The 27,222-nt window shown below is 45.4% G+C and overlaps 31 non-coding genes across 31 annotated transcripts; all 31 read left to right on the top strand.

The window, feature by feature from the left end:
* The first annotated feature begins 548 nt into the window (after window positions 1-548).
* TRNAL-UAG (transfer RNA leucine (anticodon UAG)) lies at window positions 549-630 on the top strand. The gene has a single exon. It is a non-coding gene; the product is annotated as a tRNA-Leu (tRNA).
* A 772-nt stretch (window positions 631-1,402) lies between these two features.
* TRNAL-UAG (transfer RNA leucine (anticodon UAG)) lies at window positions 1,403-1,484 on the top strand. Its single transcript has one exon. It is a non-coding gene; the product is annotated as a tRNA-Leu (tRNA).
* A 923-nt stretch (window positions 1,485-2,407) lies between these two features.
* Window positions 2,408-2,489, top strand: TRNAL-AAG (transfer RNA leucine (anticodon AAG)). Its single transcript has one exon. It is a non-coding gene; the product is annotated as a tRNA-Leu (tRNA).
* Window positions 2,490-3,421: 932 nt separating this feature from the next.
* Window positions 3,422-3,503, top strand: TRNAL-UAG (transfer RNA leucine (anticodon UAG)). Its single transcript has one exon. It is a non-coding gene; the product is annotated as a tRNA-Leu (tRNA).
* Window positions 3,504-5,513: 2,010 nt separating this feature from the next.
* Window positions 5,514-5,595, top strand: TRNAL-UAG (transfer RNA leucine (anticodon UAG)). Its single transcript has one exon. It is a non-coding gene; the product is annotated as a tRNA-Leu (tRNA).
* Window positions 5,596-6,518: 923 nt separating this feature from the next.
* Window positions 6,519-6,600, top strand: TRNAL-AAG (transfer RNA leucine (anticodon AAG)). Its single transcript has one exon. It is a non-coding gene; the product is annotated as a tRNA-Leu (tRNA).
* Window positions 6,601-7,532: 932 nt separating this feature from the next.
* Window positions 7,533-7,614, top strand: TRNAL-UAG (transfer RNA leucine (anticodon UAG)). The gene has a single exon. It is a non-coding gene; the product is annotated as a tRNA-Leu (tRNA).
* A 794-nt stretch (window positions 7,615-8,408) lies between these two features.
* Window positions 8,409-8,490, top strand: TRNAL-UAG (transfer RNA leucine (anticodon UAG)). Its single transcript has one exon. It is a non-coding gene; the product is annotated as a tRNA-Leu (tRNA).
* Window positions 8,491-9,498: 1,008 nt separating this feature from the next.
* Window positions 9,499-9,580, top strand: TRNAL-UAG (transfer RNA leucine (anticodon UAG)). The gene has a single exon. It is a non-coding gene; the product is annotated as a tRNA-Leu (tRNA).
* Window positions 9,581-10,513: 933 nt separating this feature from the next.
* TRNAL-AAG (transfer RNA leucine (anticodon AAG)) lies at window positions 10,514-10,595 on the top strand. Its single transcript has one exon. It is a non-coding gene; the product is annotated as a tRNA-Leu (tRNA).
* A 426-nt stretch (window positions 10,596-11,021) lies between these two features.
* Window positions 11,022-11,103, top strand: TRNAL-UAG (transfer RNA leucine (anticodon UAG)). The gene has a single exon. It is a non-coding gene; the product is annotated as a tRNA-Leu (tRNA).
* A 784-nt stretch (window positions 11,104-11,887) lies between these two features.
* TRNAL-UAG (transfer RNA leucine (anticodon UAG)) lies at window positions 11,888-11,969 on the top strand. The gene has a single exon. It is a non-coding gene; the product is annotated as a tRNA-Leu (tRNA).
* A 426-nt stretch (window positions 11,970-12,395) lies between these two features.
* TRNAL-AAG (transfer RNA leucine (anticodon AAG)) lies at window positions 12,396-12,477 on the top strand. Its single transcript has one exon. It is a non-coding gene; the product is annotated as a tRNA-Leu (tRNA).
* A 426-nt stretch (window positions 12,478-12,903) lies between these two features.
* Window positions 12,904-12,985, top strand: TRNAL-UAG (transfer RNA leucine (anticodon UAG)). The gene has a single exon. It is a non-coding gene; the product is annotated as a tRNA-Leu (tRNA).
* A 784-nt stretch (window positions 12,986-13,769) lies between these two features.
* On the top strand, window positions 13,770-13,851 carry TRNAL-UAG (transfer RNA leucine (anticodon UAG)). The gene has a single exon. It is a non-coding gene; the product is annotated as a tRNA-Leu (tRNA).
* Window positions 13,852-14,277: 426 nt separating this feature from the next.
* Window positions 14,278-14,359, top strand: TRNAL-AAG (transfer RNA leucine (anticodon AAG)). Its single transcript has one exon. It is a non-coding gene; the product is annotated as a tRNA-Leu (tRNA).
* A 714-nt stretch (window positions 14,360-15,073) lies between these two features.
* On the top strand, window positions 15,074-15,155 carry TRNAL-AAG (transfer RNA leucine (anticodon AAG)). Its single transcript has one exon. It is a non-coding gene; the product is annotated as a tRNA-Leu (tRNA).
* A 399-nt stretch (window positions 15,156-15,554) lies between these two features.
* On the top strand, window positions 15,555-15,643 carry TRNAL-UAG (transfer RNA leucine (anticodon UAG)). Its single transcript has one exon. It is a non-coding gene; the product is annotated as a tRNA-Leu (tRNA).
* Window positions 15,644-16,438: 795 nt separating this feature from the next.
* Window positions 16,439-16,520, top strand: TRNAL-UAG (transfer RNA leucine (anticodon UAG)). Its single transcript has one exon. It is a non-coding gene; the product is annotated as a tRNA-Leu (tRNA).
* Window positions 16,521-17,460: 940 nt separating this feature from the next.
* On the top strand, window positions 17,461-17,542 carry TRNAL-UAG (transfer RNA leucine (anticodon UAG)). Its single transcript has one exon. It is a non-coding gene; the product is annotated as a tRNA-Leu (tRNA).
* A 940-nt stretch (window positions 17,543-18,482) lies between these two features.
* On the top strand, window positions 18,483-18,564 carry TRNAL-AAG (transfer RNA leucine (anticodon AAG)). The gene has a single exon. It is a non-coding gene; the product is annotated as a tRNA-Leu (tRNA).
* A 425-nt stretch (window positions 18,565-18,989) lies between these two features.
* TRNAL-UAG (transfer RNA leucine (anticodon UAG)) lies at window positions 18,990-19,071 on the top strand. Its single transcript has one exon. It is a non-coding gene; the product is annotated as a tRNA-Leu (tRNA).
* Window positions 19,072-19,994: 923 nt separating this feature from the next.
* On the top strand, window positions 19,995-20,076 carry TRNAL-AAG (transfer RNA leucine (anticodon AAG)). The gene has a single exon. It is a non-coding gene; the product is annotated as a tRNA-Leu (tRNA).
* A 785-nt stretch (window positions 20,077-20,861) lies between these two features.
* Window positions 20,862-20,943, top strand: TRNAL-UAG (transfer RNA leucine (anticodon UAG)). Its single transcript has one exon. It is a non-coding gene; the product is annotated as a tRNA-Leu (tRNA).
* A 426-nt stretch (window positions 20,944-21,369) lies between these two features.
* On the top strand, window positions 21,370-21,451 carry TRNAL-AAG (transfer RNA leucine (anticodon AAG)). The gene has a single exon. It is a non-coding gene; the product is annotated as a tRNA-Leu (tRNA).
* Window positions 21,452-21,877: 426 nt separating this feature from the next.
* Window positions 21,878-21,959, top strand: TRNAL-UAG (transfer RNA leucine (anticodon UAG)). Its single transcript has one exon. It is a non-coding gene; the product is annotated as a tRNA-Leu (tRNA).
* Window positions 21,960-22,359: 400 nt separating this feature from the next.
* Window positions 22,360-22,441, top strand: TRNAL-UAG (transfer RNA leucine (anticodon UAG)). Its single transcript has one exon. It is a non-coding gene; the product is annotated as a tRNA-Leu (tRNA).
* Window positions 22,442-24,258: 1,817 nt separating this feature from the next.
* Window positions 24,259-24,340, top strand: TRNAL-AAG (transfer RNA leucine (anticodon AAG)). The gene has a single exon. It is a non-coding gene; the product is annotated as a tRNA-Leu (tRNA).
* Window positions 24,341-24,765: 425 nt separating this feature from the next.
* TRNAL-UAG (transfer RNA leucine (anticodon UAG)) lies at window positions 24,766-24,847 on the top strand. Its single transcript has one exon. It is a non-coding gene; the product is annotated as a tRNA-Leu (tRNA).
* Window positions 24,848-25,770: 923 nt separating this feature from the next.
* Window positions 25,771-25,852, top strand: TRNAL-AAG (transfer RNA leucine (anticodon AAG)). Its single transcript has one exon. It is a non-coding gene; the product is annotated as a tRNA-Leu (tRNA).
* A 432-nt stretch (window positions 25,853-26,284) lies between these two features.
* TRNAL-UAG (transfer RNA leucine (anticodon UAG)) lies at window positions 26,285-26,366 on the top strand. The gene has a single exon. It is a non-coding gene; the product is annotated as a tRNA-Leu (tRNA).
* Window positions 26,367-27,222: the final 856 nt, after the last annotated feature.

Genomic DNA, 27,222 nt, shown 5'->3' with positions numbered 1-27,222 from the left:
GGCCCAGGCGTGGGTTCAAATCCCACCACTGCCATGCGTGCGCTAAACTTTTAATTGGTAGCCTGGCCGAGCGGTCTAAGGTGCTGGATTTAGGCTCCAGTCTCTTCGGAGGCGTGGGTTCAAATTCCACCGCTGCCATGTTTTCTTAACGTAGACAAGTGTGCTTAGAAATACTTGTTTGTTCATTAGCTCTTTGTTAGTAACTACTTGTCAGCTTGCTTTCTGTCAGCCTGGGAAACAAGCAGTAGCAAGACTCTTATCTTGCAAAGTGTTGCAGAAAGATACTTTTAAGCCTACTTGAAGTTATTCTACATTATCAAGCTCTAACCCCAGTCAGCTTCTGCTGCAGGAAGAGCTTGGTTGGCTCAGTATAGCAAAATCAGTCCCCTCACCCATTCAATCTTGCATTACTCAGGGCCAGCTTTGTCCTTCCTGCTGGTGAAAGGGTCCACTTCATGATGAATAGTTAAGTGAAGGGAGTTGAAACTACAACTCTTCCTTTGGTGAGTAAACCCCCTTGGAGAGTGGTACACCGTACCCCGTCACTCGGTAGCGTGGCCGAGCGGTCTAAGGCGCTGGATTTAGGCTCCAGTCTTTCTGGAGGCGTGGGTTCAAATCCCACCGCTGCCATGTTTTCTTAACGTAGACAAGTGTGCTTAGAAATACTTGTTTGTTCATTAGCTCTTTGTTTGTAACTACTTGTCAGGTTGCATTCTGTCAGCCTGGGAAACAAGCAGTAGCAAGTCTCTTATCTTGCAAAGTGTTGCAGAAAGATACTTTTAAGCCTACTTGAAGTTATTCTACATTATCAAGCTCTAACCCCAGTCAGCTTCTGCTGCAGGAAGAGCTTGGTTGGCCCAGGCGTGGGTTCAAATCCCACCGCTGCCATGCGTGCGCCAAACTTTCAATTGGTAGCCTGGCAGAGCGGTCTAAGGCGCTGGATTTAGGCTCCAGTCTCTCTGGAGGCGTGGGTTCAAATCCCACCGCTGCCATGTTTTCTTAACGTAGACAAGTGTGCTTAGAAATACTTGTTTGTTCATTAGCTCTTTGTTAATAACTACTTGTCACGTTGCATTCTGTCAGCCTGGGAAACAAGCAGTAGCAAGTCTCTTATCTTGGAAAGTGTTGCAGAAAGATACTTTTAAGCCTACTTGAAGTTATTCTACATTAACAAGCTCTAACCCCAGTCAGCTTCTGCTGCAGGAAGAGCTTGGTTGGCCCAGTATAGCAAAATCAGTCCCCTCACCCATTCAATCTTGCATTACTCAGGGCCAGCTTTGTCCTTCCTGCTGGTGAAAGGGTCCACTTCATGATGAATAGTGAAGTGAAGGGAGTTGAAACTACAACTCTTCCTTTGGTGAGTAAACCCCCTTGGAGAGTGGTACACAGTCCACCGTCACTCGGTAGCGTGGCCGAGCGGTCTAAGGCGCTGGATTTAGGCTCCAGTCTCTCTGGAGGCGTGGGTTCAAATCCCACCGCTGCCATGTTTTCTTAACGTAGACAAGTGTGCTTAGAAATACTTGTTTGTTCATTAGCTCTTTGTTTGTAACTACTTGTCAGCTTGCATTCTGTCAGCCTGGGAAACAAGCAGTAGCAAGTCTCTTATCTTGCAAAGTGTTGCAGAAAGATACTTTTAAGCCTACTTGAAGTTATTCTACATTATCAAGCTCTAACCCCAGTCAGCTTCTGCTGCAGGAAGAGCTTGGTTGGCCCAGTATAGCAAAATCAGTGTTATTTCTTCAAAGTCCCCTCACCCATTCAATCTTGCATTACTCAGGGCCAGCTTTGTCCTTCCTGCTGGTGAAAGGGTCCACTTCATGATGAATAGTGAAGTGAGGGAGTTGAAACTACAACTCTTCCTTTGGTGAGTAAACCCCCTTGGAGAGTGGTACACCCTCTACTGTCACTTGGTAGCGTGACCGAGCGGTCTAAGGCGCTTGCTTAAGGCTCCAGTCTTTTCGGAGGCGTGGGTTCTTAACGTAGACAAGTGTGCTTAGAAATACTTGTTTGTTCATTAGCTCTTTGTTAATAACTACTTGTCACCTTGCATTCTGTCAGCCTGGGAAACAAGCAGTAGCAAGTCTCTTATCTTGCAAAGTGTTGCAGAAAGATACTTTTAAGCCTACTTGAAGTTATTCTACATTATCAAGCTCTAACCCCAGTCAGCTTCTGCTGCAGGAAGAGCTTGGTTGGCCCAGTTTAATGTATAGCAAAATCAGTGTTATTTCTTCAAAGTCCCCTCACCCATTCAATCTTGCATTACTCAGGGCCAGCTTTGTCCTTCCTGCTGGTGAAAGGGTCCACTTCATGATGAATAGTGAATAGTGAAGTGAAGGGAGTTGAAACTACAACTCTTCCTTTGATGCGTAAACCCCCTTGGAGAGTGGTACACCACTAGCCGTCACTCGGTAGCGTGGCCGAGCGGTCTAAGGCGCTGGATTAAGGCTCCAGTCTCTTCGGAGGCGTGGGTTCAAATCCCACCGCTGCCATGTTTTCTTAACGTAGACAAGTGTGCTTAGAAATACTTGTTTGTTCATTAGCTCTTTGTTAATAACTACTTGTCACTTTGCATTCTGTCAGCCTGGGAAACAAGCAGTAGCAAGACTCTTATCTTGCAAAGTGTTGCAGAAAGATACTTTTAAGCCTACTTGAAGTTATTCTACATTATCAAGCTCTAACCCCAGTCAGCTTCTGCTGCAGGAAGAGCTTGGTTGGCCCAGTATAGCAAAATCAGTGTTATTTCTTCAAAGTCCCCTCACCCATTCAATCTTGCATTACTCAGGGCCAGCTTTGTCCTTCCTGCTGGTGAAAGGGTCCACTTCATGATGAATAGTGAAGTGAGGGAGTTGAAACTACAACTCTTCCTTTGGTGAGTAAACCCCCTTGGAGAGTGGTACACCCTCTACTGTCACTTGGTAGCGTGACCGAGCGGTCTAAGGCGCTTGATTAAGGCTCCAGTCTCTTCGGAGGCGTGGGTTCAAATCCCACCGCTGCCATGTTTTCTTAACGTAGACAAGTGTGCTTAGAAATACTTGTTTGTTCATTAGCTCTTTGTTAGTAACTACTTGTCACCTTGCATTCTGTCAGCCTGGAAAACAAGCAGTAGCAAGTCTCTTATCTTGCAAAGTGTTGCAGAAAGATGCTTTTAAGCCTACTTGAAGTTATTCTACATTATCAAGCTCTAACCCCAGTCAGCTTCTGCTGCAGGAAGAGCTTGGTTGGCCCAGTATAGCAAAATCAGTGTTATTTCTTCAAAGTCCCCTCACCCATTCAATCTTGCATTACTCAGGGCCAGCTTTGTCCTTCCTGCTGGTGAAAGGGTCCACTTCATGATGAATAGTGAAGTGAGGGAGTTGAAACTACAACTCTTCCTTTGGTGAGTAAACCCCCTTGGAGAGTGGTACCCCCTCCACTGTCACTTGGTAGCGTGGCCGAGCGGTCTAAGGCGCTGGATTTAGGCTCCAGTCTCTTTGGAGGCGTGGGTTCAAATCCCACCGCTGCCATGTTTTCTTAACGTAGACAAGTGTGCTTAGAAATACTTGTTTGTTCATTAGCTCTTTGTTAGTAACTACTTGTCACCTTGCATTCTGTCAGCCTGGGAAACAAGCAGTAGCAAGTCTCTTATCTTGCAAAGTGTTGCAGAAAGATACTTTTAAGCCTACTTGAAGTTATTCTACATTATCAAGCTCTAACCCCAGTCAGCTTCTGCTGCAGGAAGAGCTTGGTTGGCCCAGGCGTAGGTTCAAATCCCACCACTGCCATGCGTGCGCTAAACTTTTAATTGGTAGCCTGGCAGAGTGGTCTAAGGTGATGGATTTAGGCTCCAGTCTCTCTGGAGACGTGGGTTCAAATCCCACCGCTGCCATGTTTTCTTAACATAGACAAATGTGCTTAGAAATACTTGTTTGTTCATTAGCTCTTTGTTAATAACTACTTGTCACTTTGCATTCTGTCAGCCTGGGAAACAAGCAGTAGCAAGACTCTTATCTTGCAAAGTGTTGCAGAAAGATACTTTTAAGCCTACTTGAAGTTATTCTACATTATCAAGCTCTAACCCCAGTCAGCTTCTGCTGCAGGAAGAGCTTGGTTGGCCCAGTTTAATGTATGGCAAAATCTGTGTTATTTCTTCAAAGTCCCCTCACCCATTCAATCTTGCATTACTCAGGGCCAGCTTTGTCCTTCCTGCTGGTGAAAGGGTCCACTTCATGATGAATAGTGAAGTGAGGGAGTTGAAACTACAACTCTTCCTTTGGTGAGTAAACCCCCTTGGAGAGTGGTACACAGTCCACCGTCACTCGGTAGCGTGGCCGAGCGTTCTAAGGTGCTGGATTTAGGCTCCAGTCTCTCTGGAGGCGTGGGTTCAAATCCCACCGCTGCCATGTTTTCTTAACGTAGACAAGTGTGCTTAGAAATACTTGTTTGTTCATTAGCTCTTTGTTTGTAACTACTTGTCAGCTTGCATTCTGTCAGCCTGGGAAACAAGCAGTAGCAAGTCTCTTATCTTGCAAAGTGTTGCAGAAAGATACTTTTAAGCCTACTTGAAGTTATTCTACATTATCAAGCTCTAACCCCAGTCAGCTTCTGCTGCAGGAAGAGCTTGGTTGGCCCAGGCGTGGGTTCAAATCCCACCACTGCCATGCATGCGCTAAACCTTTAATTGGTAGCCTGGCCGAGCGGTCTAAGGCGCTGGATTTAGGCTCCAGTCTCTCTGGAGGCATGGGTTCAAATCCCACTGCTGCCATGTTTTCTTAACGTAGACAAGTGTGCTTAGAAATACTTGTTTGTTCATTAGCTGTTTGTTAATAACTACTTGTCACCTTGCATTCTGTCAGCCTGGGAAACAAGCAGTAGCAAGTCTCTTATCTTGCAAAGTGTTGCAGAAAGATACTTTTAAGCCTACTTGAAGTTATTCTACATTATCAAGCTCTAACCCCAGTCAGCTTCTGCTGCAGGAAGAGCTTGGTTGGCCCAGGCGTGGGTTCAAATCCCACCGCTGCCATGCGTGCGCCAAACTTTCAATTGGTAGCCTGGCAGAGCGGTCTAAGGCGCTGGATTTAGGCTCCAGTCTCTCTGGAGGCGTGGGTTCAAATCCCACCGCTGCCATGTTTTCTTAACGTAGACAAGTGTGCTTAGAAATACTTGTTTGTTCATTAGCTCTTTGTTAATAACTACTTGTCACGTTGCATTCTGTCAGCCTGGGAAACAAGCAGTAGCAAGTCTCTTATCTTGGAAAGTGTTGCAGAAAGATACTTTTAAGCCTACTTGAAGTTATTCTACATTAACAAGCTCTAACCCCAGTCAGCTTCTGCTGCAGGAAGAGCTTGGTTGGCCCAGTATAGCAAAATCAGTCCCCTCACCCATTCAATCTTGCATTACTCAGGGCCAGCTTTGTCCTTCCTGCTGGTGAAAGGGTCCACTTCATGATGAATAGTGAAGTGAAGGGAGTTGAAACTACAACTCTTCCTTTGGTGAGTAAACCCCCTTGGAGAGTGGTACACAGTCCACCGTCACTCGGTAGCGTGGCCGAGCGGTCTAAGGCGCTGGATTTAGGCTCCAGTCTCTCTGGAGGCGTGGGTTCAAATCCCACCGCTGCCATGTTTTCTTAACGTAGACAAGTGTGCTTAGAAATACTTGTTTGTTCATTAGCTCTTTGTTTGTAACTACTTGTCAGCTTGCATTCTGTCAGCCTGGGAAACAAGCAGTAGCAAGTCTCTTATCTTGCAAAGTGTTGCAGAAAGATACTTTTAAGCCTACTTGAAGTTATTCTACATTATCAAGCTCTAACCCCAGTCAGCTTCTGCTGCAGGAAGAGCTTGGTTGGCCCAGTATAGCAAAATCAGTGTTATTTCTTCAAAGTCCCCTCACCCATTCAATCTTGCATTACTCAGGGCCAGCTTTGTCCTTCCTGCTGGTGAAAGGGTCCACTTCATGATGAATAGTGAAGTGAGGGAGTTGAAACTACAACTCTTCCTTTGGTGAGTAAACCCCCTTGGAGAGTGGTACACCCTCTACTGTCACTTGGTAGCGTGACCGAGCGGTCTAAGGCGCTTGCTTAAGGCTCCAGTCTTTTCGGAGGCGTGGGTTCTTAACGTAGACAAGTGTGCTTAGAAATACTTGTTTGTTCATTAGCTCTTTGTTAATAACTACTTGTCACCTTGCATTCTGTCAGCCTGGGAAACAAGCAGTAGCAAGTCTCTTATCTTGCAAAGTGTTGCAGAAAGATACTTTTAAGCCTACTTGAAGTTATTCTACATTATCAAGCTCTAACCCCAGTCAGCTTCTGCTGCAGGAAGAGCTTGGTTGGCCCAGTTTAATGTATAGCAAAATCAGTGTTATTTCTTCAAAGTCCCCTCACCCATTCAATCTTGCATTACTCAGGGCCAGCTTTGTCCTTCCTGCTGGTGAAAGGGTCCACTTCATGATGAATAGTGAATAGTGAAGTGAAGGGAGTTGAAACTACAACTCTTCCTTTGATGCGTAAACCCCCTTGGAGAGTGGTACACCACTAGCCGTCACTCGGTAGCGTGGCCGAGCGGTCTAAGGCGCTGGATTAAGGCTCCAGTCTCTTCGGAGGCGTGGGTTCAAATCCCACCGCTGCCATGTTTTCTTAACGTAGACAAGTGTGCTTAGAAATACTTGTTTGTTCATTAGCTCTTTGTTAATAACTACTTGTCACTTTGCATTCTGTCAGCCTGGGAAACAAGCAGTAGCAAGACTCTTATCTTGCAAAGTGTTGCAGAAAGATACTTTTAAGCCTACTTGAAGTTATTCTACATTATCAAGCTCTAACCCCAGTCAGCTTCTGCTGCAGGAAGAGCTTGGTTGGCCCAGTATAGCAAAATCAGTGTTATTTCTTCAAAGTCCCCTCACCCATTCAATCTTGCATTACTCAGGGCCAGCTTTGTCCTTCCTGCTGGTGAAAGGGTCCACTTCATGATGAATAGTGAAGTGAGGGAGTTGAAACTACAACTCTTCCTTTGGTGAGTAAACCCCCTTGGAGAGTGGTACACCCTCTACTGTCACTTGGTAGCGTGACCGAGCGGTCTAAGGCGCTTGATTAAGGCTCCAGTCTCTTCGGAGGCGTGGGTTCAAATCCCACCGCTGCCATGTTTTCTTAACGTAGACAAGTGTGCTTAGAAATACTTGTTTGTTCATTAGCTCTTTGTTAGTAACTACTTGTCACCTTGCATTCTGTCAGCCTGGAAAACAAGCAGTAGCAAGTCTCTTATCTTGCAAAGTGTTGCAGAAAGATGCTTTTAAGCCTACTTGAAGTTATTCTACATTATCAAGCTCTAACCCCAGTCAGCTTCTGCTGCAGGAAGAGCTTGGTTGGCCCAGTATAGCAAAATCAGTGTTATTTCTTCAAAGTCCCCTCACCCATTCAATCTTGCATTACTCAGGGCCAGCTTTGTCCTTCCTGCTGGTGAAAGGGTCCACTTCATGATGAATAGTGAAGTGAGGGAGTTGAAACTACAACTCTTCCTTTGGTGAGTAAACCCCCTTGGAGAGTGGTACCCCCTCCACTGTCACTTGGTAGCGTGGCCGAGCGGTCTAAGGCGCTGGATTTAGGCTCCAGTCTCTTTGGAGGCGTGGGTTCAAATCCCACCGCTGCCATGTTTTCTTAACGTAGACAAGTGTGCTTAGAAATACTTGTTTGTTCATTAGCTCTTTGTTAGTAACTACTTGTCACCTTGCATTCTGTCAGCCTGGGAAACAAGCAGTAGCAAGTCTCTTATCTTGCAAAGTGTTGCAGAAAGATACTTTTAAGCCTACTTGAAGTTATTCTACATTATCAAGCTCTAACCCCAGTCAGCTTCTGCTGCAGGAAGAGCTTGGTTGGCCCAGGCGTAGGTTCAAATCCCACCACTGCCATGCGTGCGCTAAACTTTTAATTGGTAGCCTGGCAGAGTGGTCTAAGGTGATGGATTTAGGCTCCAGTCTCTCTGGAGACGTGGGTTCAAATCCCACCGCTGCCATGTTTTCTTAACATAGACAAATGTGCTTAGAAATACTTGTTTGTTCATTAGCTCTTTGTTAATAACTACTTGTCACTTTGCATTCTGTCAGCCTGGGAAACAAGCAGTAGCAAGACTCTTATCTTGCAAAGTGTTGCAGAAAGATACTTTTAAGCCTACTTGAAGTTATTCTACATTATCAAGCTCTAACCCCAGTCAGCTTCTGCTGCAGGAAGAGCTTGGTTGGCCCAGTTTAATGTATGGCAAAATCTGTGTTATTTCTTCAAAGTCCCCTCACCCATTCAATCTTGCATTACTCAGGGCCAGCTTTGTCCTTCCTGCTGGTGAAAGGGTCCACTTCATGATGAATAGTGAAGTGAGGGAGTTGAAACTACAACTCTTCCTTTGGTGAGTAAACCCCTTTGGAGAGTGGTACCCCCCCCCCTGTCACTTGGTAGCGTGGCCGAGCGGTCTAAGACGCTGGATTTAGGCTCCAGTCTCTATAGAGGCGTGGGTTCAAACCCCACCGCTGCCATGTTTTATTAACGTAGACAAGTGTGCTTAGAAATACTTGTTTGTTCATTAGCTCTTTGTTAATAACTACTTGTCACTTTGCATTCTGTCAGCCTGGGAAACAAGCAGTAGCAAGACTCTTATCTTGCAAAGTGTTGCAGAAAGATACTTTTAAGCCTACTTGAAGTTATTCTACATTATCAAGCTCTAACCCCAGTCAGCTTCTGCTGCAGGAAGAGCTTGGTTGGCCCAGTATAGCAAAATCAGTGTTATTTCTTCAAAGTCCCCTCACCCATTCAATCTTGCATTACTCAGGGCCAGCTTTGTCCTTCCTGCTGGTGAAAGGGTCCACTTCATGATGAATAGTGAAGTGAGGGAGTTGAAACTACAACTCTTCCTTTGGTGAGTAAACCCCCTTGGAGAGTGGTACACCCTCTACTGTCACAGGAAGAGCTTGGTTGGCCCAGGCGTAGGTTCAAATCCCACCACTGCCATGCGTGCGCTAAACTTTTAATTGGTAGCCTGGCAGAGTGGTCTAAGGTGATGGATTTAGGCTCTAGTCTCTCTGGAGACGTGGGTTCAAATCCCACCGCTGCCATGTTTTCTTAACATAGACAAATGTGCTTAGAAATACTTGTTTGTTCATTAGCTCTTTGTTAATAACTACTTGTCACTTTGCATTCTGTCAGCCTGGGAAACAAGCAGTAGCAAGACTCTTATCTTGCAAAGTGTTGCAGAAAGATACTTTTAAGCCTACTTGAAGTTATTCTACATTATCAAGCTCTAACCCCAGTCAGCTTCTGCTGCAGGAAGAGCTTGGTTGGCCCAGTTTAATGTATGGCAAAATCTGTGTTATTTCTTCAAAGTCCCCTCACCCATTCAATCTTGCATTACTCAGGGCCAGCTTTGTCCTTCCTGCTGGTGAAAGGGTCCACTTCATGATGAATAGTGAAGTGAGGGAGTTGAAACTACAACTCTTCCTTTGGTGAGTAAACCCCTTTGGAGAGTGGTACCCCCTCCTCTGTCACTTGGTAGCGTGGCCGAGCGGTCTAAGGCGCTGGATTTAGGCTCCAGTCTCTATGGAGGCGTGGGTTCAAACCCCACCGCTGCCATGTTTTATTAACGTAGACAAGTGTGCTTAGAAATACTTGTTTGTTCATTAGCTCTTTGTTAATAACTACTTGTCACTTTGCATTCTGTCAGCCTGGGAAACAAGCAGTAGCAATACTCTTATCTTGCAAAGTGTTGCAGAAAGATACTTTTAAGCCTACTTGAAGTTATTCTACATTATCAAGCTCTAACCCCAGTCAGCTTCTGCTGCAGGAAGAGCTTGGTTGGCCCAGTATAGCAAAATCAGTGTTATTTCTTCAAAGTCCCCTCACCCATTCAATCTTGCATTACTCAGGGCCAGCTTTGTCCTTCCTGCTGGTGAAAGGGTCCACTTCATGATGAATAGTGAAGTGAGGGAGTTGAAACTACAACTCTTCCTTTGGTGAGTAAACCCCCTTGGAGAGTGGTACACCCTCTACTGTCACTTGGTAGCGTGACCGAGCGGTCTAAGGCGCTTGATTAAGGCTCCAGTCTCTTCGGAGGCGTGGGTTCAAATCCCACCGCTGCCATGTTTTCTTAACGTAGACAAGTGTGCTTAGAAATACTTGTTTGTTCATTAACTCTTTGTTAATAACTACTTGTCACCTTGCATTCTGTCAGCCTGGGAAACAAGCAGTAGCAAGTCTCTTATCTTCCAAAGTGTTGCAGAAAGATACTTTTAAGCCTACTTGAAGTTATTCTACATTATCAAGCTCTAACCCCAGTCAGCTTCTGCTGCAGGAAGAGCTTGGTTGGCCCAGTATAGCAAAATCAGTGTTATTTCTTCAAAGTCCCCTCACCCATTCAATCTTGCATTACTCAGGGCCAGCTTTGTCCTTCCTGCTGGTGAAAGGGTCCACTTCATGATGAATAGTGAAGTGAAGGGAGTTGAAACTACAACTCTTCCTTTGATGCGTAAACCCCCTTGGAGAGTAGTACACCACTAGCCGTCACTCGGTAGCGTGGCCGAGCGGTCTAAGGCGCTGGATTAAGGCTCCAGTCTCTTCGGAGGCGTGGCTTCAAATCCCACCGCTGCCATGTTTTCTTAACGTAGACAAGTGTGCTTAGAAATACTTGTTTGTTCATTAGCTCTTTGTTAGTAACTACTTGTCACCTTGCATTCTGTCAGCCTGGAAAACAAGCAGTAGCAAGTCTCTTATCTTGCAAAGTGTTGCAGAAAGATACTTTTAAGCCTACTTGAAGTTATTCTACATTATCAAGCTCTAACCCCAGTCAGCTTCTGCTGCAGGAAGAGCTTGGTTGGCCCAGTATAGCAAAATCAGTGTTATTTCTTCAAAGTCCCCTCACCCATTCAATCTTGCATTACTCAGGGCCAGCTTTGTCCTTCCTGCTGGTGAAAGGGTCCACTTCATGCTGAATAGTGAAGTGAAGGGAGTTGAAACTACAACTCTTCCTTTGGTGAGTAAACCCCCTTGGAGAGTGGTACACCCTCCGCCGTCACTTGGTAGCGTAGCCGAGTGGTTTAAGGCGCTGGGTTTAGGCTCCAGTCTCTTCGGAGGCGTGGGTTCAAATCCCACCGCTGCCATGTTTTCTTAACGTAGACAAGTGTGCTTGTTTGTTCATTAGCTCTTTGTTAGTAACTACTTGTCACCTTGCATTCTGTCAGCCTGGAAAACAAGCAGTAGCAAGTCTCTTATCTTGCAAAGTGTTGCAGAAAGATACTTTTAAGCCTACTTGAAGTTATTCTACATTATCAAGCTCTAACCCCAGTCAGCTTCTGCTGCAGGAAGAGCTTGGTTGGCCCAGGCGTAGGTTCAAATCCCACCACTGCCATGCGTGCGCTAAACTTTTAATTGGTAGCCTGGCAGAGTGGTCTAAGGTGATGGATTTAGGCTCCAGTCTCTCTGGAGACGTGGGTTCAAATCCCACCGCTGCCATGTTTTCTTAACATAGACAAATGTGCTTAGAAATACTTGTTTGTTCATTAGCTCTTTGTTAATAACTACTTGTCACTTTGCATTCTGTCAGCCTGGGAAACAAGCAGTAGCAAGTCTCTTATCTTCCAAAGTGTTGCAGAAAGATACTTTTAAGCCTACTTGAAGTTATTCTACATTATCAAGCTCTAACCCCAGTCAGCTTCTGCTGCAGGAAGAGCTTGGTTGGCCCAGTTTAATGTATGGCAAAATCTGTGTTATTTCTTCAAAGTCCCCTCACCCATTCAATCTTGCATTACTCAGGGCCAGCTTTGTCCTTCCTGCTGGTGAAAGGGTCCACTTCATGATGAATAGTGAAGTGAGGGAGTTGAAACTACAACTCTTCCTTTGGTGAGTAAACCCCTTTGGAGAGTGGTACCCCCTCCACTGTCACTTGGTAGCGTGGCCGAGCGGTCTAAGGCGCTGGATTTAGGCTCCAGTCTCTATGGAGGCGTGGGTTCAAACCCCACCGCTGCCATATTTTATTAACGTAGACAAGTGTGCTTAGAAATACTTGTTTGTTCATTAGCTCTTTGTTAATAACTACTTGTCACTTTGCATTCTGTCAGCCTGGGAAACAAGCAGTAGCAAGTCTCTTATCTTCCAAAGTGTTGCAGAAAGATACTTTTAAGCCTACTTGAAGTTATTCTACATTATCAAGCTCTAACCCCAGTCAGCTTCTGCTGCAGGAAGAGCTTGGTTGGCCCAGTATAGCAAAATCAGTGTTATTTCTTCAAAGTCCCCTCACCCATTCAATCTTGCATTACTCAGGGCCAGCTTTGTCCTTCCTGCTGGTGAAAGGGTCCACTTCATGATGAATAGTGAAGTGAAGGGAGTTGAAACTACAACTCTTCCTTTGATGCGTAAACCCCCTTGGAGAGTAGTACACCACTAGCCGTCACTCGGTAGCGTGGCCGAGCGGTCTAAGGCGCTGGATTAAGGCTCCAGTCTCTTCGGAGGCGTGGGTTCAAATCCCACCGCTGCCATGTTTTCTTAACGTAGACAAGTGTGCTTAGAAATACTTGTTTGTTCATTAGCTCTTTGTTAGTAACTACTTGTCACCTTGCATTCTGTCAGCCTGGAAAACAAGCAGTAGCAAGTCTCTTATCTTGCAAAGTGTTGCAGAAAGATACTTTTAAGCCTACTTGAAGTTATTCTACATTATCAAGCTCTAACCCCAGTCAGCTTCTGCTGCAGGAAGAGCTTGGTTGGCCCAGTATAGCAAAATCAGTGTTATTTCTTCAAAGTCCCCTCACCCATTCAATCTTGCATTACTCAGGGCCAGCTTTGTCCTTCCTGCTGGTGAAAGGGTCCACTTCATGCTGAATAGTGAAGTGAAGGGAGTTGAAACTACAACTCTTCCTTTGGTGAGTAAACCCCCTTGGAGAGTGGTACACCCTCCGCCGTCACTTGGTAGCGTAGCCGAGTGGTTTAAGGCGCTGGGTTTAGGCTCCAGTCTCTTCGGAGGCGTGGGTTCAAATCCCACCGCTGCCATGTTTTCTTAACGTAGACAAGTGTGCTTGTTTGTTCATTAGCTCTTTGTTAGTAACTACTTGTCACCTTGCATTCTGTCAGCCTGGAAAACAAGCAGTAGCAAGTCTCTTATCTTGCAAAGTGTTGCAGAAAGATACTTTTAAGCCTACTTGAAGTTATTCTACATTATCAAGCTCTAACCCCAGTCAGCTTCTGCTGCAGGAAGAGCTTGGTTGGCCCAGGCGTAGGTTCAAATCCCACCACTGCCATGCGTGCGCTAAACTTTTAATTGGTAGCCTGGCAGAGTGGTCTAAGGTGATGGATTTAGGCTCCAGTCTCTCTGGAGACGTGGGTTCAAATCCCACCGCTGCCATGTTTTCTTAACATAGACAAATGTGCTTAGAAATACTTGTTTGTTCATTAGCTCTTTGTTAATAACTACTTGTCACTTTGCATTCTGTCAGCCTGGGAAACAAGCAGTAGCAAGTCTCTTATCTTCCAAAGTGTTGCAGAAAGATACTTTTAAGCCTACTTGAAGTTATTCTACATTATCAAGCTCTAACCCCAGTCAGCTTCTGCTGCAGGAAGAGCTTGGTTGGCCCAGTTTAATGTATGGCAAAATCTGTGTTATTTCTTCAAAGTCCCCTCACCCATTCAATCTTGCATTACTCAGGGCCAGCTTTGTCCTTCCTGCTGGTGAAAGGGTCCACTTCATGATGAATAGTGAAGTGAGGGAGTTGAAACTACAACTCTTCCTTTGGTGAGTAAACCCCTTTGGAGAGTGGTACCCCCTCCACTGTCACTTGGTAGCGTGGCCGAGCGGTCTAAGGCGCTGGATTTAGGCTCCAGTCTCTATGGAGGCGTGGGTTCAAACCCCACCGCTGCCATGTTTTATTAACGTAGACAAGTGTGCTTAGAAATACTTGTTTGTTCATTAGCTCTTTGTTAATAACTACTTGTCACTTTGCATTCTGTCAGCCTGGGAAACAAGCAGTAGCAAGTCTCTTATCTTCCAAAGTGTTGCAGAAAGATACTTTTAAGCCTACTTGAAGTTATTCTACATTATCAAGCTCTAACCCCAGTCAGCTTCTGCTGCAGGAAGAGCTTGGTTGGCCCAGTATAGCAAAATCAGTGTTATTTCTTCAAAGTCCCCTCACCCATTCAATCTTGCATTACTCAGGGCCAGCTTTGTCCTTCCTGCTGGTGAAAGGGTCCACTTCATGATGAATAGTGAAGTGAAGGGAGTTGAAACTACAACTCTTCCTTTGATGCGTAAACCCCCTTGGAGAGTAGTACACCACTAGCCGTCACTCGGTAGCGTGGCCGAGCGGTCTAAGGCGCTGGATTAAGGCTCCAGTCTCTTCGGAGGCGTGGGTTCAAATCCCACCGCTGCCATGTTTTCTTAACGTAGACAAGTGTGCTTAGAAATACTTGTTTGTTCATTAGCTCTTTGTTAGTAACTACTTGTCACCTTGCATTCTGTCAGCCTGGAAAACAAGCAGTAGCAAGTCTCTTATCTTGCAAAGTGTTGCAGAAAGATACTTTTAAGCCTACTTGAAGTTATTCTACATTATCAAGCTCTAACCCCAGTCAGCTTCTGCTGCAGGAAGAGCTTGGTTGGCCCAGTATAGCAAAATCAGTGTTATTTCTTCAAAGTCCCCTCACCCATTCAATCTTGCATTACTCAGGGCCAGCTTTGTCCTTCCTGCTGGTGAAAGGGTCCACTTCATGATGATAATAACTACTTGTCACCTTGCATTCTGTCAGCCTGGGAAACAAGCAGTAGCAAGTCTCTTATCTTGCAAAGTGTTGCAGAAAGATACTTTTAAGCCTACTTGAAGTTATTCTACATTATCAAGCTCTAACCCCAGTCAGCTTCTGCTGCAGGAAGAGCTTGGTTGGCCCAGTTTAATGTATAGCAAAATCAGTGTTATTTCTTCAAAGTCCCCTCACCCATTCAATCTTGCATTACTCAGGGCCAGCTTTGTCCTTCCTGCTGGTGAAAGGGTCCACTTCATGATGAATAGTGAAGTGAAGGGAGTTGAAACTACAACTCTTCCTTTGATGCGTAAACCCCCTTGGAGAGTGGTACACCACTAGCAGTCACTTGGTAGCGTGGCCGAGCGGTCTAAGGCGCTGGATTAAGGCTCCAGTCTCTTCGAAGGCGTGGGTTCAAATCCCACCGCTGCCATGTTTTCTTAACGTAGACAAGTGTGCTTAGAAATACTTGTTTGTTCATTAGCTCTTTGTTAGTAACTACTTGTCACCTTGCATTCTGTCAGCCTGGAAAACAGTAGCAAGTCTCTTATCTTGCAAAGTGTTGCAGAAAGATACTTTTAAGCCTACTTGAAGTTATTCTACATTATCAAGCTCTAACCCCAGTCAGCTTCTGCTGCAGGAAGAGCTTGGTTGGCCCAGTATAGCAAAATCAGTCCCCTCACCCATTCAATCTTGCATTACTCAGGGCTAGCTTTGTCCTTCCTGCTGGTGAAAGGGTCCACTTCATGATGAATAGTGAAGTGAAGGGAGTTGAAACTACAACTCTTCCTTTGGTGAGTAAACCCCCTTGGAGAGTGGTACACCATCCGCCGTCACTCGGTAGCATGGCCGAGCGGTCTAAGGCGCTGGATTTAGGCTCCAGTCTCTCTGGAGGCGTGGGTTCGAATCCCACTGCTGACATGTTTTCTTAACGTAGACAAGTGTGCTTAGAAATACTTGTTTGTTCATTAGCTCTTTGTTAGTAACTACTTGTCACCTTGCATTCTGTCAGCCTGGAAAACAAGCAGTAGCAAGTCTCTTATCTTGCAAAGTGTTGCAGAAAGATACTTTTAAGCCTACTTGAAGTTATTCTACATTATCAAGTTCTAACCCCAGTCAGCTTCTGCTGCAGGAAGAGCTTGGTTGGCCCAGGCGTAGGTTCAAATCCCACCACTGCCATGCGTGCGCCAAACTTTTAATTGGTAGCCTGGCAGAACGGTCTAAGGTGATGGATTTAGGCTCCAGTCTCTCTGGAGGCGTGGGTTCGAATCCCACCGCTGCCATGTTTTCTTAACGTAGACAAATGTGCTTAGAAATACTTGTTTGTTCATTAGCTCTTTGTTAATAACTACTTGTCACTTTGCATTCTGTCAGCCTGGGAAACAAGCAGTAGCAAGACTCTTATCTTGCAAAGTGTTGCAGAAAGATACTTTTAAGCCTACTTGAAGTTATTCTACATTATCAAGCTCTAACCCCAGTCAGCTTCTGCTGCAGGAAGAGCTTGGTTGGCCCAGTTTAATGTATGGCAAAATCTGTGTTATTTCTTCAAAGTCCCCTCACCCATTCAATCTTGCATTACTCAGGGCCAGCTTTGTCCTTCCTGCTGGTGAAAGGGTCCACTTCATGATGAATAGTGAAGTGAGGGAGTTGAAACTACAACTCTTCCTTTGGTGAGTAAACCCCTTTGGAGAGTTGTCCCCCCCTCCACTGTCACTCGGTAGCGTGGCCGAGCGGTCTAAGGCGCTGGATTTAGGCTCCAGTCTCTATGGAGGCGTGGGTTCAAACCCCACCGCTGCCATGTTTTATTAACGTAGACAAGTGTGCTTAGAAATACTTGTTTGTTCATTAGCTCTTTGTTAATAACTACTTGTCACTTTGCATTCTGTCAGCCTGGGAAACAAGCAGTAGCAAGACTCTTATCTTGCAAAGTGTTGCAGAAAGATACTTTTAAGCCTACTTGAAGTTATTCTACATTATCAAGCTCTAACCCCAGTCAGCTTCTGCTGCAGGAAGAGCTTGGTTGGCCCAGTATAGCAAAATCAGTGTTATTTCTTCAAAGTCCCCTCACCCATTCAATCTTGCATTACTCAGGGCCAGCTTTGTCCTTCCTGCTGGTGAAAGGGTCCACTTCATGATGAATAGTGAAGTGAGGGAGTTGAAACTACAACTCTTCCTTTGGTGAGTAAACCCCCTTGGAGAGTGGTACACCCTCTACTGTCACTTGGTAGCGTGACCGAGCGGTCTAAGGCGCTTGATTAAGGCTCCAGTCTCTTCGGAGGCGTGGGTTCAAATCCCACCGCTGCCATGTTTTCTTAACGTAGACAAGTGTGCTTAGAAATACTTGTTTGTTCATAAACTCTTTGTTAATAACTACTTGTCACCTTGCATTCTGTCAGCCTGGGAAACAAGCAGTAGCAAGTCTCTTATCTTGCAAAGTGTTGCAGAAAGATACTTTTAAGCCTACTTGAAGTTATTCTACATTATCAAGCTCTAACCCCAGTCAGCTTCTGCTGCAGGAAGAGCTTGGTTGGCCCAGTTTAATGTATAGCAAAATCAGTGTTATTTCTTCAAAGTCCCCTCACCCATTCAATCTTGCATTACTCAGGGCCAGCTTTGTCCTTCCTGCTGGTGAAAGGGTCCACTTCATGATGAATAGTGAAGTGAAGGGAGTTGAAACTACAACTCTTCCTTTGATGCGTAAACCCCCTTGGAGAGTGGTACACCACTAGCCGTCACTCGGTAGCGTGGCCGAGCGGTCTAAGGCGCTGGATTTAGGCTCCAGTCTCTATGGAGGCGTGGGTTCAAACCCCACCGCTGCCATGTTTTATTAACGTAGACAAGTGTGCTTAGAAATACTTGTTTGTTCATTAGCTCTTTGTTAATAACTACTTGTCACTTTGCATTCTGTCAGCCTGGGAAACAAGCAGTAGCAAGACTCTTATCTTGCAAAGTGTTGCAGAAAGATACTTTTAAGCCTACTTGAAGTTATTCTACATTATCAAGCTCTAACCCCAGTCAGCTTCTGCTGCAGGAAGAGCTTGGTTGGCCCAGTATAGCAAAATCAGTGTTATTTCTTCAAAGTCCCCTCACCCATTCAATCTTGCATTACTCAGGGCCAGCTTTGTCCTTCCTGCTGGTGAAAGGGTCCACTTCATGATGAATAGTGAAGTGAGGGAGTTGAAACTACAACTCTTCCTTTGGTGAGTAAACCCCCTTGGAGAGTGGTACACCCTCTACTGTCACTTGGTAGCGTGACCGAGCGGTCTAAGGCGCTTGATTAAGGCTCCAGTCTCTTCGGAGGCGTGGGTTCAAATCCCACCGCTGCCATGTTTTCTTAACGTAGACAAGTGTGCTTAGAAATACTTGTTTGTTCATAAACTCTTTGTTAATAACTACTTGTCACCTTGCATTCTGTCAGCCTGGGAAACAAGCAGTAGCAAGTCTCTTATCTTGCAAAGTGTTGCAGAAAGATACTTTTAAGCCTACTTGAAGTTATTCTACATTATCAAGCTCTAACCCCAGTCAGCTTCTGCTGCAGGAAGAGCTTGGTTGGCCCAGTTTAATGTATAGCAAAATCAGTGTTATTTCTTCAAAGTCCCCTCACCCATTCAATCTTGCATTACTCAGGGCCAGCTTTGTCCTTCCTGCTGGTGAAAGGGTCCACTTCATGATGAATAGTGAAGTGAAGGGAGTTGAAACTACAACTCTTCCTTTGATGCGTAAACCCCCTTGGAGAGTGGTACACCACTAGCCGTCACTCGGTAGCGTGGCCGAGCGGTCTAAGGCGCTGGATTAAGGCTCCAGTCTCTTCGGAGGCGTGGGTTCAAATCCCACCGCTGCCATGTTTTCTTAACGTAGACAAGTGTGCTTAGAAATACTTGTTTGTTCATTAGCTCTTTGTTAGTAACTACTTGTCACCTTGCATTCTGTCAGCCTGGAAAACAAGCAGTAGCAAGTCTCTTATCTTGCAAAGTGTTGCAGAAAGATACTTTTAAGCCTACTTGAAGTTATTCTACATTATCAAGCTCTAACCCCAGTCAGCTTCTGCTGCAGGAAGAGCTTGGTTGGCCCAGTATAGCAAAATCAGTGTTATTTCTTCAAAGTCCCCTCACCCATTCAATCTTGCATTACTCAGGGCCAGCTTTGTCCTTCCTGCTGGTGAAAGGGTCCACTTCATGATGAATAGTGAAGTGAGGGAGTTGAAACTACAACTCTTCCTTTGGTGAGTAAACCCCCTTGGAGAGTGGTACCCCCTCCACTGTCACTTGGTAGCGTGGCCGAGCGGTCTAAGGCGCTGGATTTAGGCTCCAGTCTCTTTGGAGGCGTGGGTTCAAATCCCACCGCTGCCATGTTTTCTTAACGTAGACAAGTGTGCTTAGAAATACTTGTTTGTTCATTAGCTCTTTGTTAGTAACTACTTGTCACCTTGCATTCTGTCAGCCTGGGAAACAAGCAGTAGCAAGTCTCTTATCTTGCAAAGTGTTGCAGAAAGATACTTTTAAGCCTACTTGAAGTTATTCTACATTATCAAGCTCTAACCCCAGTCAGCTTCTGCTGCAGGAAGAGCTTGGTTGGCCCAGTATAGCAAAATCAGTGTTATTTCTTCAAAGTCCCCTCACCCATTCAATCTTGCATTACTCAGGGCCAGCTTTGTCCTTCCTGCTGGTGAAAGGGTCCACTTCATGATGAATAGTGAAGTGAGGGAGTTGAAACTACAACTCTTCCTTTGGTGAGTAAACCCCCTTGGAGAGTGGTACACCCTCTACTGTCACTTGGTAGCGTGACCGAGCGGTCTAAGGCGCTTGCTTAAGGCTCCAGTCTTTTCGGAGGCGTGGGTTCTTAACGTAGACAAGTGTGCTTAGAAATACTTGTTTGTTCATTAGCTCTTTGTTAATAACTACTTGTCACCTTGCATTCTGTCAGCCTGGGAAACAAGCAGTAGCAAGTCTCTTATCTTGCAAAGTGTTGCAGAAAGATACTTTTAAGCCTACTTGAAGTTATTCTACATTATCAAGCTCTAACCCCAGTCAGCTTCTGCTGCAGGAAGAGCTTGGTTGGCCCAGTTTAATGTATAGCAAAATCAGTGTTATTTCTTCAAAGTCCCCTCACCCATTCAATCTTGCATTACTCAGGGCCAGCTTTGTCCTTCCTGCTGGTGAAAGGGTCCACTTCATGATGAATAGTGAATAGTGAAGTGAAGGGAGTTGAAACTACAACTCTTCCTTTGATGCGTAAACCCCCTTGGAGAGTGGTACACCACTAGCCGTCACTCGGTAGCGTGGCCGAGCGGTCTAAGGCGCTGGATTAAGGCTCCAGTCTCTTCGGAGGCGTGGGTTCAAATCCCACCGCTGCCATGTTTTCTTAACGTAGACAAGTGTGCTTGTTTGTTCATTAGCTCTTTGTTAGTAACTACTTGTCACCTTGCATTCTGTCAGCCTGGAAAACAAGCAGTAGCAAGTCTCTTATCTTGCAAAGTGTTGCAGAAAGATACTTTTAAGCCTACTTGAAGTTATTCTACATTATCAAGCTCTAACCCCAGTCAGCTTCTGCTGCAGGAAGAGCTTGGTTGGCCCAGGCGTAGGTTCAAATCCCACCACTGCCATGCGTGCACTAAACTTTTAATTGGTAGCCTGGCAGAGTGGTCTAAGGTGATGGATTTAGGCTCCAGTCTCTCTGGAGACGTGGGTTCAAATCCCACCGCTGCCATGTTTTCTTAACATAGACAAATGTGCTTTGAAATACTTGTTTGTTCATTAGCTCTTTGTTAATAACTACTTGTCACTTTGCATTCTGTCAGCCTGGGAAACAAGCAGTAGCAAGTCTCTTATCTTCCAAAGTGTTGCAGAAAGATACTTTTAAGCCTACTTGAAGTTATTCTACATTATCAAGCTCTAACCCCAGTCAGCTTCTGCTGCAGGAAGAGCTTGGTTGGCCCAGTTTAATGTATGGCAAAATCTGTGTTATTTCTTCAAAGTCCCCTCACCCATTCAATCTTGCATTACTCAGGGCCAGCTTTGTCCTTCCTGCTGGTGAAAGGGTCCACTTCATGATGAATAGTGAAGTGAGGGAGTTGAAACTACAACTCTTCCTTTGGTGAGTAAACCCCTTTGGAGAGTGGTACCCCCCTCCACTGTCACTTGGTAGCGTGGCCGAGCGGTCTAAGGCGCTGGATTTAGGCTCCAGTCTCTATGGAGGCGTGGGTTCAAACCCCACCGCTGCCATGTTTTATTAACGTAGACAAGTGTGCTTAGAAATACTTGTTTGTTCATTAGCTCTTTGTTAATAACTACTTGTCACTTTGCATTCTGTCAGCCTGGGAAACAAGCAGTAGCAAGTCTCTTATCTTCCAAAGTGTTGCAGAAAGATACTTTTAAGCCTACTTGAAGTTATTCTACATTATCAAGCTCTAACCCCAGTCAGCTTCTGCTGCAGGAAGAGCTTGGTTGGCCCAGTATAGCAAAATCAGTGTTATTTCTTCAAAGTCCCCTCACCCATTCAATCTTGCATTACTCAGGGCCAGCTTTGTCCTTCCTGCTGGTGAAAGGGTCCACTTCATGATGAATAGTGAAGTGAAGGGAGTTGAAACTACAACTCTTCCTTTGATGCGTAAACCCCCTTGGAGAGTAGTACACCACTAGCCGTCACTCGGTAGCGTGGCCGAGCGGTCTAAGGCGCTGGATTAAGGCTCCAGTCTCTTCGGAGGCGTGGGTTCAAATCCCACCGCTGCCATGTTTTCTTAACGTAGACAAGTGTGCTTAGAAATACTTGTTTGTTCATTAGCTCTTTGTTAGTAACTACTTGTCACCTTGCATTCTGTCAGCCTGGAAAACAAGCAGTAGCAAGTCTCTTATCTTGCAAAGTGTTGCAGAAAGATACTTTTAAGCCTACTTGAAGTTATTCTACATTATCAAGCTCTAACCCCAGTCAGCTTCTGCTGCAGGAAGAGCTTGGTTGGCCCAGTATAGCAAAATCAGTGTTATTTCTTCAAAGTCCCCTCACCCATTCAATCTTGCATTACTCAGGGCCAGCTTTGTCCTTCCTGCTGGTGAAAGGGTCCACTTCATGATGAATAGTGAAGTGAAGGGAGTTGAAACTACAACTCTTCCTTTGGTGAGTAAACCCCCTTGGAGAGTGGTACACCCTCCGCCGTCACTTGGTAGCGTAGCCGAGTGGTTTAAGGCGCTGGGTTTAGGCTCCAGTCTCTTCGGAGGCGTGGGTTCAAATCCCACCGCTGCCATGTTTTCTTAACGTAGACAAGTGTGCTTGTTTGTTCATTAGCTCTTTGTTAGTAACTACTTGTCACCTTGCATTCTGTCAGCCTGGAAAACAAGCAGTAGCAAGTCTCTTATCTTGCAAAGTGTTGCAGAAAGATACTTTTAAGCCTACTTGAAGTTATTCTACATTATCAAGCTCTAACCCCAGTCAGCTTCTGCTGCAGGAAGAGCTTGGTTGGCCCAGTATAGCAAAATCAGTCCCCTCACCCATTCAATCTTGCATTACTCAGGGCTAGCTTTGTCCTTCCTGCTGGTGAAAGGGTCCACTTCATGATGAATAGTGAAGTGAAGGGAGTTGAAACTACAACTCTTCCTTTGGTGAGTAAACCCCCTTGGAGAGTGGTACACCATCCGCCGTCACTCGGTAGCATGGCCGAGCGGTCTAAGGCGCTGGATTTAGGCTCCAGTCTCTCTGGAGGCGTGGGTTCGAATCCCACTGCTGCCATGTTTTCTTAACGTAGACAAGTGTGCTTAGAAATACTTGTTTGTTCATTAGCTCTTTGTTAGTAACTACTTGTCACCTTGCATTCTGTCAGCCTGGAAAACAAGCAGTAGCAAGTCTCTTATCTTGCAAAGTGTTGCAGAAAGATACTTTTAAGCCTACTTGAAGTTATTCTACATTATCAAGTTCTAACCCCAGTCAGCTTCTGCTGCAGGAAGAGCTTGGTTGGCCCAGGCGTAGGTTCAAATCCCACCACTGCCATGCGTGCGCCAAACTTTTAATTGGTAGCCTGGCAGAACGGTCTAAGGTGATGGATTTAGGCTCCAGTCTCTCTGGAGGCGTGGGTTCGAATCCCACCGCTGCCATGTTTTCTTAACGTAGACAAATGTTCTTAGAAATACTTGTTTGTTCATTAGCTCTTTGTTAATAACTACTTGTCACTTTGCATTCTGTCAGCCTGGGAAACAAGCAGTAGCAAGACTCTTATCTTGCAAAGTGTTGCAGAAAGATACTTTTAAGCCTACTTGAAGTTATTCTACATTATCAAGCTCTAACCCCAGTCAGCTTCTGCTGCAGGAAGAGCTTGGTTGGCCCAGTTTAATGTATGGCAAAATCTGTGTTATTTCTTCAAAGTCCCCTCACCCATTCAATCTTGCATTACTCAGGGCCAGCTTTGTCCTTCCTGCTGGTGAAAGGGTCCACTTCATGATGAATAGTGAAGTGAGGGAGTTGAAACTACAACTCTTCCTTTGGTGAGTAAACCCCTTTGGAGAGTTGTCCCCCCCTCCACTGTCACTCGGTAGCGTGGCCGAGCGGTCTAGGGCGCTGGATTTAGGCTCCAGTCTCTATGGAGGCGTGGGTTCAAACCCCACCGCTGCCATGTTTTATTAACGTAGACAAGTGTGCTTAGAAATACTTGTTTGTTCATTAGCTCTTTGTTAATAACTACTTGTCACTTTGCATTCTGTCAGCCTGGGAAACAAGCAGTAGCAAGACTCTTATCTTGCAAAGTGTTGCAGAAAGATACTTTTAAGCCTACTTGAAGTTATTCTACATTATCAAGCTCTAACCCCAGTCAGCTTCTGCTGCAGGAAGAGCTTGGTTGGCCCAGTATAGCAAAATCAGTGTTATTTCTTCAAAGTCCCCTCACCCATTCAATCTTGCATTACTCAGGGCCAGCTTTGTCCTTCCTGCTGGTGAAAGGGTCCACTTCATGATGAATAGTGAAGTGAGGGAGTTGAAACTACAACTCTTCCTTTGGTGAGTAAACCCCCTTGGAGAGTGGTACACCCTCTACTGTCACTTGGTAGCGTGACCGAGCGGTCTAAGGCGCTTGCTTAAGGCTCCAGTCTCTTCGGAGGCGTGGGTTCAAATCCCACCGCTGCCATGTTTTCTTAACGTAGACAAGTGTGCTTAGAAATACTTGTTTGTTCATAAACTCTTTGTTAATAACTACTTGTCACCTTGCATTCTGTCAGCCTGGGAAACAAGCAGTAGCAAGTCTCTTATCTTGCAAAGTGTTGCAGAAAGATACTTTTAAGCCTACTTGAAGTTATTCTACATTATCAAGCTCTAACCCCAGTCAGCTTCTGCTGCAGGAAGAGCTTGGTTGGCCCAGTTTAATGTATAGCAAAATCAGTGTTATTTCTTCAAAGTCCCCTCACCCATTCAATCTTGCATTACTCAGGGCCAGCTTTGTCCTTCCTGCTGGTGAAAGGGTCCACTTCATGATGAATAGTGAAGTGAAGGGAGTTGAAACTACAACTCTTCCTTTGATGCGTAAACCCCCTTGGAGAGTGGTACACCACTAGCCGTCACTCGGTAGCGTGGCCGAGCGGTCTAAGGCGCTGGATTAAGGCTCCAGTCTCTTCGGAGGCGTGGGTTCAAATCCCACCGCTGCCATGTTTTCTTAACGTAGACAAGTGTGCTTAGAAATACTTGTTTGTTCATTAGCTCTTTGTTAGTAACTACTTGTCACCTTGCATTCTGTCAGCCTGGAAAACAAGCAGTAGCAAGTCTCTTATCTTGCAAAGTGTTGCAGAAAGATACTTTTAAGCCTACTTGAAGTTATTCTACATTATCAAGCTCTAACCCCAGTCAGCTTCTGCTGCAGGAAGAGCTTGGTTGGCCCAGTATAGCAAAATCAGTGTTATTTCTTCAAAGTCCCCTCACCCATTCAATCTTGCATTACTCAGGGCCAGCTTTGTCCTTCCTGCTGGTGAAAGGGTCCACTTCATGATGAATAGTGAAGTGAGGGAGTTGAAACTACAACTCTTCCTTTGGTGAGTAAACCCCCTTGGAGAGTGGTACCCCCTCCACTGTCACTTGGTAGCGTGGCCGAGCGGTCTAAGGCGCTGGATTTAGGCTCCAGTCTCTTTGGAGGCGTGGGTTCAAATCCCACCGCTGCCATGTTTTCTTAACGTAGACAAGTGTGCTTAGAAATACTTGTTTGTTCATTAGCTCTTTGTTAGTAACTACTTGTCACCTTGCATTCTGTCAGCCTGGGAAACAAGCAGTAGCAAGTCTCTTATCTTGCAAAGTGTTGCAGAAAGATACTTTTAAGCCTACTTGAAGTTATTCTACATTATCAAGCTCTAACCCCAGTCAGCTTCTGCTGCAGGAAGAGCTTGGTTGGCCCAGTATAGCAAAATCAGTGTTATTTCTTCAAAGTCCCCTCACCCATTCAATCTTGCATTACTCAGGGCCAGCTTTGTCCTTCCTGCTGGTGAAAGGGTCCACTTCATGATGAATAGTGAAGTGAGGGAGTTGAAACTACAACTCTTCCTTTGGTGAGTAAACCCCCTTGGAGAGTGGTACACCCTCTACTGTCACTTGGTAGCGTGACCGAGCGGTCTAAGGCGCTTGCTTAAGGCTCCAGTCTTTTCGGAGGCGTGGGTTCTTAACGTAGACAAGTGTGCTTAGAAATACTTGTTTGTTCATTAGCTCTTTGTTAATAACTACTTGTCACCTTGCATTCTGTCAGCCTGGGAAACAAGCAGTAGCAAGTCTCTTATCTTGCAAAGTGTTGCAGAAAGATACTTTTAAGCCTACTTGAAGTTATTCTACATTATCAAGCTCTAACCCCAGTCAGCTTCTGCTGCAGGAAGAGCTTGGTTGGCCCAGTTTAATGTATAGCAAAATCAGTGTTATTTCTTCAAAGTCCCCTCACCCATTCAATCTTGCATTACTCAGGGCCAGCTTTGTCCTTCCTGCTGGTGAAAGGGTCCACTTCATGATGAATAGTGAATAGTGAAGTGAAGGGAGTTGAAACTACAACTCTTCCTTTGATGCGTAAACCCCCTTGGAGAGTGGTACACCACTAGCCGTCACTCGGTAGCGTGGCCGAGCGGTCTAAGGCGCTGGATTAAGGCTCCAGTCTCTTCGGAGGCGTGGGTTCAAATCCCACCGCTGCCATGTTTTCTTAACGTAGACAAGTGTGCTTAGAAATACTTGTTTGTTCATTAGCTCTTTGTTAGTAACTACTTGTCACCTTGCATTCTGTCAGCCTGGAAAACAAGCAGTAGCAAGTCTCTTATCTTGCAAAGTGTTGCAGAAAGATACTTTTAAGCCTACTTGAAGTTATTCTACATTATCAAGCTCTAACCCCAGTCAGCTTCTGCTGCAGGAAGAGCTTGGTTGGCCCAGTTTAATGTATGGCAAAATCTGTGTTATTTCTTCAAAGTCCCCTCACCCATTCAATCTTGCATTACTCAGGGCCAGCTTTGTCCTTCCTGCTGGTGAAAGGGTCCACTTCATGATGAATAGTGAAGTGAGGGAGTTGAAACTACAACTCTTCCTTTGGTGAGTAAACCCCTTTGGAGAGTTGTCCCCCCTCCACTGTCACTCGGTAGCGTGGCCGAGCGGTCTAAGGCGCTGGATTTAGGCTCCAGTCTCAATGGAGGCGTGGGTTCAAACCCCACCGCTGCCATGTTTTATTAACGTAGACAAGTGTGCTTAGAAATACTTGTTTGTTCATTAGCTCTTTGTTAATAACTACTTGTCACTTTGCATTCTGTCAGCCTGGGAAACAAGCAGTAGCAAGACTCTTATCTTGCAAAGTGTTGCAGAAAGATACTTTTAAGCCTACTTGAAGTTATTCTACATTATCAAGCTCTAACCCCAGTCAGCTTCTGCTGCAGGAAGAGCTTGGTTGGCCCAGTATAGCAAAATCAGTGTTATTTCTTCAAAGTCCCCTCACCCATTCAATCTTGCATTACTCAGGGCCAGCTTTGTCCTTCCTGCTGGTGAAAGGGTCCACTTCATGATGAATAGTGAAGTGAGGGAGTTGAAACTACAACTCTTCCTTTGGTGAGTAAACCCCCTTGGAGAGTGGTACACCCTCTACTGTCACTTGGTAGCGTGACCGAGCGGTCTAAGGCGCTTGATTAAGGCTCCAGTCTCTTCGGAGGCGTGGGTTCAAATCCCACCGCTGCCATGTTTTCTTAACGTAGACAAGTGTGCTTAGAAATACTTGTTTGTTCATTAACTCTTTGTTAATAACTACTTGTCACCTTGCATTCTGTCAGCCTGGGAAACAAGCAGTAGCAAGTCTCTTATCTTGCAAAGTGTTGCAGAAAGATACTTTTAAGCCTACTTGAAGTTATTCTACATTATCAAGCTCTAACCCCAGTCAGCTTCTGCTGCAGGAAGAGCTTGGTTGGCCCAGTATAGCAAAATCAGTCCCCTCACCCATTCAATCTTGCATTACTCAGGGCTAGCTTTGTCCTTCCTGCTGGTGAAAGGGTCCACTTCATGATGAATAGTGAAGTGAAGGGAGTTGAAAC

The sequence above is a fragment of the Sceloporus occidentalis genome, unplaced genomic scaffold (assembly GCF_023333645.1).
Source record: "Sceloporus occidentalis isolate IW3139 unplaced genomic scaffold, rSceOcc1.0.p SCAF_28, whole genome shotgun sequence".
NCBI lineage: Eukaryota > Metazoa > Chordata > Lepidosauria > Squamata > Phrynosomatidae > Sceloporus > Sceloporus occidentalis.
The sequence above is the reverse complement of the archived record's forward strand: the minus strand, read 5'-3'. Positions and strand labels throughout refer to the sequence as shown.